The sequence below is a fragment of the Lycium barbarum genome, chromosome 7, assembly GCF_019175385.1.
Source record: "Lycium barbarum isolate Lr01 chromosome 7, ASM1917538v2, whole genome shotgun sequence".
Classification (NCBI taxonomy): domain Eukaryota; kingdom Viridiplantae; phylum Streptophyta; class Magnoliopsida; order Solanales; family Solanaceae; genus Lycium; species Lycium barbarum.
Genome location: NC_083343.1, coordinates 61,591,040 through 61,604,638, shown reverse-complemented (window position 1 = coordinate 61,604,638; position 13,599 = coordinate 61,591,040). Strand labels below are relative to the sequence as shown.

Here is a 13,599-nt window from a genome sequence, read left to right as displayed (position 1 = left end):
GGTGAGATACTGAATATTTACTTGAATAGACCTGATATCCTTTGTAACATCATCTTCAATTTCCATCCACACAGACTTAGGCAAATCTGCAAGAAAATCTACTTGCACTTTCACTTTTGCACTATTTGGCCTAGTTTTGTTTATAGTAGCAGCATCTAGTTGAATTGGTTTGCCCACAGCTGATGCTAATGTAAACAATGATTCCTTGACAAAAAAAAGTAGGAAGAAGGTTTGGAAATGATATCCAAGCCATAGCAATTAAAGTCTCCTTTTCAATACTAAACATAGAATCATATATCAAAGGTCGCATTTGATAAGAATGACCATCCTTTGATTTCAACCAAAAAACACTTTTTGACAAATTAACAATAAAATCTTCTCTTAAATCACATCTTATTAATACATGTCTATCTCTCAAAAAGCCTACACGACAGTTACCCTTTGCACCACACTGTTGAGGTATACTAATTCTCATTTCATCTAACTCGGGCCATCCATACGAAAACTTACCAACTATGGCATTTTGTAGGTTTTCAATCATCTCCATTCGTAAGACTTCAGAGGAGGACCATCTTACAACGTGTTTACCATCTATAATCTCCACCTTCTTCATAGGGATGGGTTCACACGTCTGCATGGGATTTTCAACAGTATCATGCATAAGGGTATGGAGATATTTATGTTCAGTGTTTGTAGGGGTTGCTGTGTTTGGATGTTGAGGATTGATGGACGAGGAGAGAGGAGGGAAATCTTGATGAGCGAGAGGCTGACCAACCACCAGACGCGGTGGATGGCCAATGGCTAGAGTGGCCATAGAAATTTTAGGGTTTTCAAATTAGGGTTTGCATGGGAGGAGAGAGGAGAGTTTCGAGTAGCATAGGAAAAAATGTAAGCCCAAATCCTTACACTTAATGGAGGGAGAAGAATTCTTGGATGCTCTAGATGTGCTAGAACCAACCGTGGAAGAGGATCAACAGGCCCATGAGGAAGGGGAGGTGTCACCGTTGGCACTATTGGGCTATGACAATACCCCTTCAACCATCAGAATTGAAGGTTGGGCCAAGAAACAAAAGCTAGTCCTTTTAATTGATAGCAGGTCCACCCATAGTTTTGTGGATCCCCAAATTGTAAAGAACATACAGGCCCAAGTTGAGTCTTTACCTCGTTTACTACGAGTTAAGGTAGCTAATGGCCAATTTGTGTTTTGTGACAAAGTTTGTACACAGTTTGCTTGGTCTATGCAAGGGAATGAATTTAAATTTGATATGACATTATTCAAGGTTGGGGGTTATGATGTAGTCTTAGGGATGGATTGGGTAGATTCTGTTGCTCCAATTATACTCCACACAAGGCCCCTAAGCATTTCATTTTTTAGAGATTCAAGGCTGATAACGTTGCAAGGCCTTACTGATTCTTCTGAATTAGAAACAATTAAAGCAAGGGAAGTGAAGAAAGTAATTGACAAAGGCCAATGCAGCTACATAGCTCAACTGTTAATGGTAATAGTGACCACTAGCCCAGAGGCTGAAATTCCACAAGTGGTAATGGATCTATTGGGTCGTTATGATGATCTGTTCAAAGAACCAACAGAATTTCCACCTGCTAGAGCCTGTGATCACCACATTGAATTATTACCTGGGTCAAATCCGGTTAATTTGAGAACTTATCGTTATTCATTTGAACAAAAGAATGCGATTGAAGAAATTATGGCTAAAATGCTTAAGGCTCAGACCGTGTCCACGAGTATATCACATTTTGCGTCCCCGGTTTTATTAGTTAAAAAGAAATATGCAACGTGGAGATCATGCGTGGATTATCGACGACTTAATGAAATCACGGTTAAAAACAAATCTCCCATTCCGGTGGTGGAAGACTTGTTAGACGAATTAAATAGGGCGAGTTGTTTATCTAAATTGGATTTGCGCTTCGGTTACCACCAAATTCGTATGAGAAAAGGTGATGAACAATTGACAGCTTTTAAAACCCATCATGGGCTGTGGGAATTCAAAGTTATGCCTTGTGCGCTAACTAATGCACCAGCCACATTTCAGGCCTTGATGCATCAGAGTTTTGGCCCACATTTGCGCAAATTTGTCTTGGTATTTTTCGATGACATTCTTGTTTATAGTACAAATTTGGATGATCATGTGGTACACCTAAAAATCTTGTTTGACATTCTAAGACTTAACAAGTTATTTGCTAAACGTTCTAAGTGTACGTTTGCCCAAAAATCCGTTGAATATTTGGGCCACTGTTGACACCTAATTTCCACCTCATAAAATGCGTATTTTAATTTTAAAATTTCTCGAGTCCAAGACGAAGTAAGGATGCCCTTAAAAAATCAAAATCTAAAAATCCTGAGAAAATTGCAAAGATTGACGTTTAATTATTATTTCCATAAAAAATTAACAATTATAAGTTATTTCCTTTCGCGAACGTAATTTGAAAAGATGAAACATATCCCGCTCCGTTAACTCGGAAAATTGTTAATTAAAAATGATGTATAAGTTACGACTCATTTTGACCGCGTTTTTCACATTCTTGAATATCCTCCAGAACTATATCAATATTAGGCTCGTTTTAAAGATAATATTTTAAATTTGCGAGTTTTAAATTTTATTAGCCTAAATAACTATTTTTATTTAGTTATATATGCATTTATATTACTTAGTCATTGTTTGATTTAAATTGGGAATAGGGCTAATTTAAAACACTTCAAAACTGGGGGGGGGGGGGGGGGGGGGAGTTTATAAAAAATAATGGATTAAAATAAACTTCCTCCCCCACTCTTTATTTTTCCCTTCACCGGACTACCCTCTCCTCTTCTCAAACGATTTGAAAGGCGATACTAGGGTTCCGCCCTTGGCAGTCCATTAACGGCGATTTATGGCCATTTCTGGCCGGACTTTTGAGGGTTTTTGTTCCTTATCACGAGTTTTTGATATTCCCAGGTTCATTTTCCTCGAATCTATGTTTTTATACCTAATTGAATCCTAATTTAAGAAGTTACTCTAGGTTCCTTCATGCTATGGTTGCCATGGGCAGAGCCACGAGCTCTTTCCCATCTTGTGCCCCATAACACTTAAGGAAGGAACCTAAGGGGGAATTTCCTACGTGGGTTAGCAGTTGGGTACGATTTTGAGGGGATTCTATCTTGTTTGTACTGTGGTACCGTTAGAATGTAGCATTTTTTGTTTTATTAATGACGAGGCGTACTATCCTATTTTTCTGATTTTATTCGAAATTTTAGGGTACAATTAGTGAGATTATAGCTGTCTTATTTTGTTGGATATGGCAGGAATTAGTACAATTTGCTGGAAAATTTGTTTGTCTTTTACTGATTTTTGAAATTGTTTGAATTAGGGTTTAAGAATTGGGGGAAAACTTCTGAAATTCTTTCCATTTCTATCCCTAAATCCTATTCTAGTGCTATAAATAGAAGAGTCTATTTGCCATTTAAGGGGACCTCTTTTTTTTTTTTAGAATTTTCTGGAGGATTTAAAAAGGGTTCTCTGAAAAATTAAGCCTTCAACTATCAAAAATATTATCAATATACTATCATTATATCAATAAATACTACAATATACCAATATACTACATTATACTAGCAAAAGATCGAAAACCAAGGGCTATTTTTTTCAAAGGATAAGTGTTGGTGTTGAATTGTGTTGATCTAACCCCTCCCCTTTGATCTTTTGGCTGCCCTACAAAAAGGCAATACCCTATACTAATTCATCTTCTTCCTATTTTTTCAAGCTATTTGATGCCTTGTCTTGTTCATATTTGATCTTAAAGTTGTTTTCAAGTTGTTGTTTTCAGAGTATAGTTTGTATACCTGGAATAGTGTTGTTCATGTTAATGTAAGAGCTGATTGGTTACTGTTTTATTGAAACTTTAAGACTGCTGTGTTATAATGCTAGTATAATGTGGCTTAAAAGGATTTTAAGTGTCAATTATTAGGTAACAAGTTTAAAACAAGTTGAGAGAAGTAAATGTTGGTTCTAGTTGTTTACTGTTTCATTGAAATTTTGGTCTACTATTTTATAATAACAATTGTAGTGGAGTTAGGAGTTGTTAAATGTTAAGTTGTTAAGGTTTTAAGGCTAAAACAAGTAAAATGAGTCAAGTGTTAGCTTAAGTTCTTGTTTACTGCTTCATTAGTTGATCTTAAGGGATTGGGGAGCTATTCTTCCCTCTTAGTGACTGTTCAATTATTGTTTCTGTGATTTCTAAGTATCCACAGTTTTGTTGTAACTACTCTAGCGCATTTTATGCATTAACTTGACTAGACTTATTTAAAGATTGTTTTAAGTCACTATTCTTAGAGCATAGCTTGTATACATGTATTAGTCCCATTTATGCGAGTATGATTGTTGTATAGTTGTTGTTTCATAGAGTTTGACCTATTTGTGCATTTAATGTGGTTAACATTTGCTTAAAGGTTGCTTTAGTTGTTTGTATGTTGGTCTGGTATAGCTGCTATGCTATAATGTTACTATGATGAGGTTAAAAGGATTTTTTTTTCATAAGTACTAACTGGATGATTTAAGGTTAGAATGAAGTTAAAATGAAGTAGGTGATGGTTTGTCTCTTGTTTATTGTTTCATTTGTTAGTTTAAAGGGGCTGGGGTGATATCTTCATCTTTGAGACTGTTTGATTACTGTTCTGTAGTTTCTGAGCACCCTCAGTCCTGTGCTGATTGCTATACTTTGTTTTGGATTTTGTATGTAGGTCTTAAATAAAACCAAGTGTAAATCATCATTTGAGAATCCTGTTGATGCTTCATGAAGCTGACTTTGATCTAAAATGATTTTAATGGATAGTTGAGACCCCTATGACTTAAAATAGGCCAAAATAAAAAGAATAAAAGTTTGAAAATGGCAGTAAACCTGTGATATGGCCCTAAGTTTGCTTAAACTAAAATACTTTTAGAAGGCACAACCTCAAATCTGCTATTTGCCTCTGTGATACTTTGTCAGATTAAAAAATGACTAAAAGATGAATTTTCTAGAAATCATGTGACATTGCTTGTTTTGATTGAGGTTAGAACTAGTCATTTGTTTGCTTGCATGTTTATCTTGCCTGCTACTTCTAGACTTTTCTAGGTATATGAAGATAAGAGTGGTCTTTCCTAAAACCTATTTGATATATTTGAGACTGTCTAGATGGAAAGTTAGAAAAAATATGAAAGTTGTAAGATTTGTAGTTAAAATTCTAATCCTAGAAGAGTTTAAGTGTCTTGGATGTTGTGTGTATTTTTTGCCTTCATTTCATGAAACTGCCAAAGGGAATAAGGGTAAGAAGTTTATGAGAAACTTAACCTCTTTTGTGTAAAATTTGAAACAGCCAAGCTAGAAACAGATCTATAAGTGGTTTTACCTGTATTTCACCTCTGAATCTTTAAAGTTTCCTTGTATCTCATTCACTATTTTGTATATGAAACTTGCTATTCTGACCTATGTTTTTATACTAGTACAAGGTTTAGTGTAGTTGATCCCCTGCTTCCCATAAGTTATTAAAACCAGTACAAAAGATTTAAAAAAAAAAAAAGCAAGGCCAAACTGCCCCTTTGAAGAACTGGTTGTGTTCCTTATTCTGAGATCTGCCACTTCCCTTAGTGTTTACCTGTTGATTTGAACACTATTTTGTGTGTCATTTGTGCATTGATACTCACTGTACTGTTAAAGACTCATTTATGCATTTTTATTCACTTAGAAAGTAGAATACCCAGAAAGAGGCTTAGGATCAATTTAAAAAGGTAATTATGATGTCTACATTTTTCCTTTTGGAATCCATCTGTGAAACATGAGTCTGGTTCTGTCATTTACCTCCCCCCCCCCCCCCCCATCTATGCTGCTTGAAGCCCTTACTTGATACTTGTGTATTTTCTGTGCAAATTCTGCAAAAATGAACTAGGCATGAACTACTTTGGGGCCCTATCAATGTTTTAATGAAACTTATGATTTGCCTAATCTGTTATCATTGAACCTGCTGAGATTAAAACTGAATTAAAATGGCCTTGGATTTACAATTTTGCTCCTGTGACATCTTTGTTGATAACAAACAAGCTTAAAAAATGGTTTTGATATTGGAATTAGCTCATCACTGGTCAGGTGTGGTTTCTAAGTCATCTAACCCCTTAGTCCCATCCTTTCTTTGATTACTGGTAGTTTGTTTTGTGTATTCCTCCTCTTTATGGTGTTTTTCACTGGTTTACTGCCCATTCCTCTTAGTTAATGCTTGTCTCTTCCTTCTTCTTTAAAATTTGGAAACTAAGACCATGAGTGTGTTGATTGTGGCTTTAGCCTTGTTTCTTCCCTCCCTCACTGTTTAGTTCTATACCCTTTTGTTCCTTACCCTTCCATCATTGTTGTTGCTTGCTTGGCTGTTTTGAAGTTTGTCATGTTCTTTTAACTGTGTTGCTGCTGTTCATGAATCATGTTGACACTTCAGGACTTTGTATCACCTATCCTTACATTGTTTGATCCCTCTGGACCTTGATTGTCTTCTGTGATTAGCAGTAAGGTTTTTTTTTTAAAGATTAAATAAGTTGCATTAGTCTCTTTAAGTGCTGTTGGATCATTGATTTGTTTTGTTGGTTTACTGAGATCTTTTAGGTCTGTTGGAACCAATTAGAAATTTAAGAGATGTTGAGGGATTTCTGTTGCAGTACTGTTTCTTCTTGAACTGGGTATTTATTGAGAATAAGTATGTATGTTGGGTATATTTGAGTGTATGCAAATGTCAACTTACCTTTCCATTAGGTGGATAAAGGGTATGCCCTTCATGAGGTTTTGCTCTTTGTCCTGGAAGGTATACTAATAGGTATATCAGGGGTATATCATGTATATTACAGCTTTGACACTAAGAAAAATTTGAGAAAAATGGAGTAGTATATGTCACACCCTAACAATGGTATGGCATGACGGGCACCCGACTCTCATCAGAGTCGAGCGAACCCTTAGACATTCGCTTTATCAAAACCTGTCATTTCAAAAACTTTTAAAAAGATGGAACTTTTCAAATAGAAATCATTATCTTTATAACGATTATGAAAAATTTCAATCAAATAAGTACTTTAAACTAATTGAAATCATCTACAATGCATACTCTTTTAAAAGCAACAAATAACTCAACTGACATCACTTTATCGACATCTCGACAAACATACCACAGGACACTGTCTGCAGAAGTCTCTAAGAAGTGAACTGGACGCTATGAGTCAGGACAGGGCCCTGACATACCCATAATCATACATATCTATACATGACTCAGCACAGCTCCGGAATGAGGTGGAACTTGCCAATCCCAGCAGACGTCAGAGCATCCTGGCTATATACTTAACCTGCCAAACAATCTGGGGCTGCGGGCATGAACGCAGCGTCCCCAGGCAAAAGGACGTCAGTACGGACAATGTACTGAGTATGTAAGGTGGTAACAAATCATAATCATAACTTGATTTAGGAGAGAAGAAATCGCAATCTAACTCAATCCCTGCAGTCTTCGCTGGAGGAAACATAAATGTATACACGAAGTCTCAAAACAATCTTTAAGCAAATAATGCACTCCAACAAACATTCTTTAAGTAAATAACGCAATCTAACACACATTCTTTAAGTAAATAATGCAATCTAACACACATGCCGCTTCCGACATGTTAACAAAATGGTCCCTTCGGACAGCCGCTTCCTGCTAGTATCACAATAGTCCCTTCGGACGGCCGCTTCCGGCATAATAATGATGGCCCCTTCGGGCAGCCGCTTCCGGATAACAAAACAATAGTCCCTTCGGACAGCCGCTTCCGGCTAACAAAACAATAGTCCCTTCGGTCGGCCGCTTCCGGCATAATAATGATGGCCCCTTCGGGCAGCCGCTTCCAGCTCAATAATAATAATGGCCCTTTCGGGAAGCCACTTCCGGCTTAATAATAATGATGCTATGGAATGTAAACATAAGTCGTCAATGAAATGAAATAGTAAAACCTCGCACCCCCTTCGGAGTGATTTTGAAAATCTAAATAGTAAAATCTCGCACCCCCTTCGGAGTGGTTTTGAAAATCTAAATAGTAAAATCTCGCACCCCCTTCGGAGTGGCTTCGAAAATCTAACTTTATGTTTCCTTTAGTATAAAACTAATTTCCTCGAAATAATTATTAAAACCATATGCACAACTCAACTGGCACCTTATGGGTGTTCCCTTCGGAACAGAATAGGAGTACAATATCAATAAACCATCACAAGAAACATTTAGACCTTACTCGTCTAAGAATGGTATCATAGGGGGAACAAATAGAATGAATAGCACAAGAATCATGAATCACATTCGGAACCTATGAATAGAGCTACCCCAAAGTTCGTATCATTCATCACTTACATCTAAGACATGCCAAAAGAAAGAAGGGTTAGCCTTACATACCTGTTAGCAACTATTCGCAAACCCGTTCGCCTTGTCGCTCTTTTAGCCTATTTAATATAAAAGTAATGTTATCATCAGTAGTTATACTGTTTAGCTCGTAAATCCGTAGCCCATCGCTTTATAGCACTTGTCCTTTAACCTATACATTCTCGTTTAGGGTTTTTCTTTATTTAAGGACTTGAAAATCGGGCAGCATTTCCTCTATATATTCGCCTAACCCGAATTTCCAATTATTCTCCTGTTAACACAGAAATACCAACAACAGAGATGTACATATAAAAATTCTTACAATTCATCCCATAACAATTCCAACAACCCAACAACTTCTCTAAATCCATTTCAACCCACAATTTCCTATAACCTCAATTTTATGCATTTCTTACTTCCAATTTCGGCCAATCCAATTTTAATAATTCCATTACAACACTATTAATACAATTACACCATAAAATAAGAAAATCTTACCTTAATTTACTCGGAGGAATTTCTACACTTATTTGCTCCAATTTCACTATTTCTTCTTCCTCAATTCAATACTTTATGTCGTGCCTTCTTGAACGTGTAGAACATCTTTGAAATTTTAATAGAATTTTTTTTTTTATAACGGACTGCCATGGCCAAAAGCAGCCATGGCCGTATGCTCCATGGAAATTTGTTGCTATTCTATGGAAGATTTAAGTCTCCTCTCTTTTCTATGTGTAATAAAAATGAACAGCCATATAGGGATCCTTTGCCCTTTTACACGTGTGCCTTGGCTGACCAAAAATTCTTTTTATTAGTCATCATGCATTCCATACTTTTATGACTCATCAAGTCCCTATTTCAGCACGTAATGCCGCCCTTTAATTATTTAATGCCATGTGGCAACTTGCTAATAGTATTTATTCATTTAATCCCACTTAATACCATAATTAATTTTTTGATCTCAATTCACTTTAATACCAATTATTTTTAATACACTTCATATACTCATTTCCATGATTATGTGACGTAGCACTAGTCCATAGCCCCTTTTGGTACACACAAAATATTATTCTCAATCACCGTGGTCATACTTGTTAAGGCCTAAATTATTTTTGGACTTCATTCCTCATATACACCAAGTTCTTGATTTTCATGCTTGAATATAACCAAATCCTACGGCCTCGGTAAAACCGCTCATGTTGGACGGTTCAATTTCTTGATCCAAAAATACGGGGTATTATAGCTTGGACTGTATTTTATTCGAATAAATTTTGAATCTTGACGAAACGTATTTCCTTCAATTTGTTTAACTTCTAATCCTTATGATACATCCATAGTCACTCTAACCACCTATAAGCTTGGGGGATAACCTCGTTTCAGTTACTAGTGTCATTTAACTCGCATGCTTTCCAACACATGAAAATACGGGATGTAACAGTATATCTGCGATATATCTTGTATATTACCTCTTAATACTTAGGAGATTTTCAGCCTGGGCTTGTCATTTGGGCCTATTACCGGTGTGTAGCTTATTATCATTATTATTTTGGGCTTATTTCATATCTGGGTTGTTTTTGTTATTTTGCCGTTACAAAGTATTAAGTGGGTTAGGCCCAATAAATTATAAATTCATTTTTTGGCTTTTGTAATAATCATTGTAGTTTTAATTTTTGTACTTAGTTTTATTCATGAATGTATAGTAATATTATGCATACCCGTTTGTATCTTTGTCCATTCAAACCCGTTGGTGGGCCTCAACCGGGCTCACCAACGCATTTAGATCGAGTCAATCCAACTTGGAGCAAAAAAAATGGAGCATACGTTGGATCCAATCAGCCCAATTGCATAAACACCTTCTCTTTTGGGCTTGGTCGGCCCAAATAATCTATCTCTTTTAAATTATGTGCTTTAAATTATTACTTGCGCAATTATTATGTCTGTTGGAACCCTTATGGGATTATCATATTTTAAAGTCGCCAAAATGAGTTTACTACAAAAATTGAGGCATTCATGCAAATTGGGACTGATTCGATTAAAAGGAGCAAAACTGCCAATTTTTATAAAATTTGCGACTAATCTGAACATTTATGCAACCTGTGGACTTATGACGTATGGACTGATTTGGACCAATATTCAAAACTGATAGGACTAATTGTGAATATTTAGATTTAGGCTAAAAGAGTAAAAATTGACCAAAAGCTTAGAAATAAAAGGTGGACTACATATATGTATATTATATGGACTATAATAGTATATCTAAACTATTTTCTTATACTTCGAAACATCTTTTCCAAAAACTATTTTTTGGGTGGACTTACGTAGAGTCCTACTTAGGCTAAGAGCCTTCGGGTATTAGCCTAAGTGTTCTAGTTCGATACCCTAAACGCATAATTTTGGGCAAAATTTTACCACTTTTAATTCTTGAAAAGAGGCATTTGCATGAAAGGCTAAATTCTATTTGCGGAAATATAAAGCATAACTATTTTTATCACCACCAATTTATATCTACGTAGACATATTATTAGAACCTGTAGGTAAACCGCAATTGAGCGGATCCTTAATACCGGGGTGCCTAACACCTTCCCCGGGGGATCACCAGAACCCTTAACTAGACTCTGTGTAGATTAGGTTTCTTTTAAAATAATCATAAAACAATTGTTTTAAATGAACCCTTTTCGACTCGGTTTTTCTTAATTTCCTAAAAATTAGGTGATGACTCTAAAATAAATCCATTTAGAATACCATTACGTAGAAGTATATTTTTTCCTTTTTCCCGGTACGATTGACAACCGTACTTCACCGGGACACTTTCCTTTTTAAATGAGGCAAGTGCAAATACGAATCGAAAAAAATAGAACCGCTACAGCTACCTGATTTCTGGAGATGGTGTCAACACGGACGCCACCAAAATTGATGCGATGTTGAATTGGGCTCAACCCAAGAAGGAATTGAGAGGCTTCTTGGGCCTAACGGGCTACTACCGCAGATTCATCAATAATTATGCTATTATCAGTAAGCCTCTTACAAACTTGCTAAAGAAAGGCAACTTCCAGTGGTGTATTGACGCAACACAGGCTTTTGAAGATCTGAAACAAGCCATGGTTTGTGCACCCGTATTAGCCCTTCCAGATTTTAGTATTCCATTCGTGGTGGAAGTGGAAGCTAGTGGTAAAGGGGTTGGGGCAGTGTTAACTCAAAAAGGAAGACCTATTGCTTTTTTAAACCAGGACTTAAGTCCTAAACATTTGGGACTCTCAACTTATGAGAAAGAGCTAATTGCATTGTTAATTGTTGTGGACAAATAGCGCCATTATCTCCAGCCCAGCCATTTCATCATAAAGACGGACCATTTCAGCTTAAAGTTTCTTAAGGACCAAAGGATAACCACATCTTTACAACACAAAGAGGTCACCAAATTACTAAGGTTGAGCTATGAGATACAGTTTAGAAGAGGTGCAGAAAATGGTGAAGCAGATGCACTCTCTAGGAACTATTACGAGGCCAAGTGTACTGGCCTCGCGGTCACACAACCACTATGGGTCGAGGACTTACTGGGTAGCTACGAGGGAGATGCTCAAGTTCAGAAAATGCTAACACAATTAGCAGTTAACTCAAGTACAGCTACAGAGGTGAAACTAGATCAGGGAATCTTAAGGAGGCAAGGGAAGGTCTGGGTTAGGGCCAATGGTCAACTTAGAGAGAAAATAATTATAGAAATGCATTGCACTCCATGGGGAGGACATTCAGGCATCCTGGGCACTTATCAGAGAATCAAAGCTCTTTTCTTTTGGCCTAACTGACACGAAGACATCAAACACTTTGTGAAAGCATGTGAGGTATGTCAAAGAAACAAAGAGGAAAATATAGCTTACCCCGGTCTTTTACAGCCCATACCTATTCCAATCAAGGCTTGTGAACACTTAGCCATGGATTTTATAACGGGACTGCCCAAATCTAAAGGGAAAGGCGTCATCTTGGTGGTGATTGATAAATTCACCAAGTATGCCCATTTCTTTGCCTTGACCCATTAGCTCAGCTATTTTTAGACAACATATGCAAGCTACATGGAGTACCAAGCTCCATAATCTCAGACAGGGATCCTATATTTGTAAGTACGTTTTGGAAGGAGTTATTTAAAGGTTTACAAGTGCAGCTTAAACCTAGTACCGCTTACCATCCCCAACGACGGACAATCAGAATGACTCAGTCGTTATCTAGAGACATACTTGAGGTGTATGACAGGACACAAGCCGTCGGAGTGGAGCAAATGGCTAGCCCTTGCAGAATTCTGGTACAACACGAACCATCACTCTGCCATAGGCATGACACCTTTCAAGGCCTTGCATGGGTACGAACCACCCCAGCCAAACTTCGAACTGATTGCTCAATCAAAGCTGGATTCAGTTGATCAAATCCTGAGAGAACGACAACTGATGAGTAAGGTGTTACAAGACAACCTCATAAAAGCTCAAAGTCGTATGAAACATTATGCTGATGGTAAAAGAACTAAAAGGAAATTCGAAGTAGGAGATTAGGTATTTTTGAAATTACAACCATATCGGCAGACATCAGTGGTGGTGTGGAAGAATATCAAGTTGTCCACGAGATTCTTTCGGCCATATGAAGTAATTCACAGGATTGGGCCAGTCGCATACGAACTTCGTCTTCCTCATGGATCAAAAATCCATCCAGTGTTTCACGTGTCCTTATTGAAGAAGAAGAAGATCGATGAGAAAGTATTTCCTTCAAAGGATCCACCTTACTGCACCAACGACGGACAGATCTTAACTGAACCGATGACCATTCTTGATCGTCGCATGGTAAAAAAGGGAAACAAAGTTTCAACGCAGATCCTCATTCAATGGGCAAATCTTTCACCTTACGAAGCAACATGGGAGGATTATTCAGTCATCAAGTCCCAATTTCCCAATTTCGATGCTTGAAGAGAGAAGGGGATTTTAAAGGGGATGGAATTGTAACGAAGAAGAAGTAGTAAAGATAGTATTTTTATGTGTCCAATTTAATTGGGTATTTCAATTTTAAGGTTAGACTTTCGGGTCACTAGATGGGTCGCTGAGTTATGGGCCCAGATAAAGATTCCTTTTATTAAGTCTTTTATTTACCTAAAGCCCATGACACGTGTGGCCTGGTGATTCGGCGTAGTTTAAGATTAACAACATTATTCTTTTATATACTGCATTGTAACGAATCAAGGGAGG

General features: G+C 37.0%; 1 long non-coding RNA gene across 1 annotated transcript; it reads right to left on the bottom strand.

Annotated features, from left to right (window-relative positions):
- Positions 1-7,087: 7,087 nt before the first annotated feature.
- LOC132602282 (uncharacterized) lies at positions 7,088-9,097 on the bottom strand. The gene is made up of 3 exons (XR_009567708.1): positions 8,882-9,097; positions 8,417-8,463; positions 7,088-7,364 (listed from the first exon to the last, which is right to left on the bottom strand). It is a non-coding gene; the product is annotated as an uncharacterized LOC132602282 (long non-coding RNA).
- Between the last annotated feature and the right edge of the window lie 4,502 nt (positions 9,098-13,599).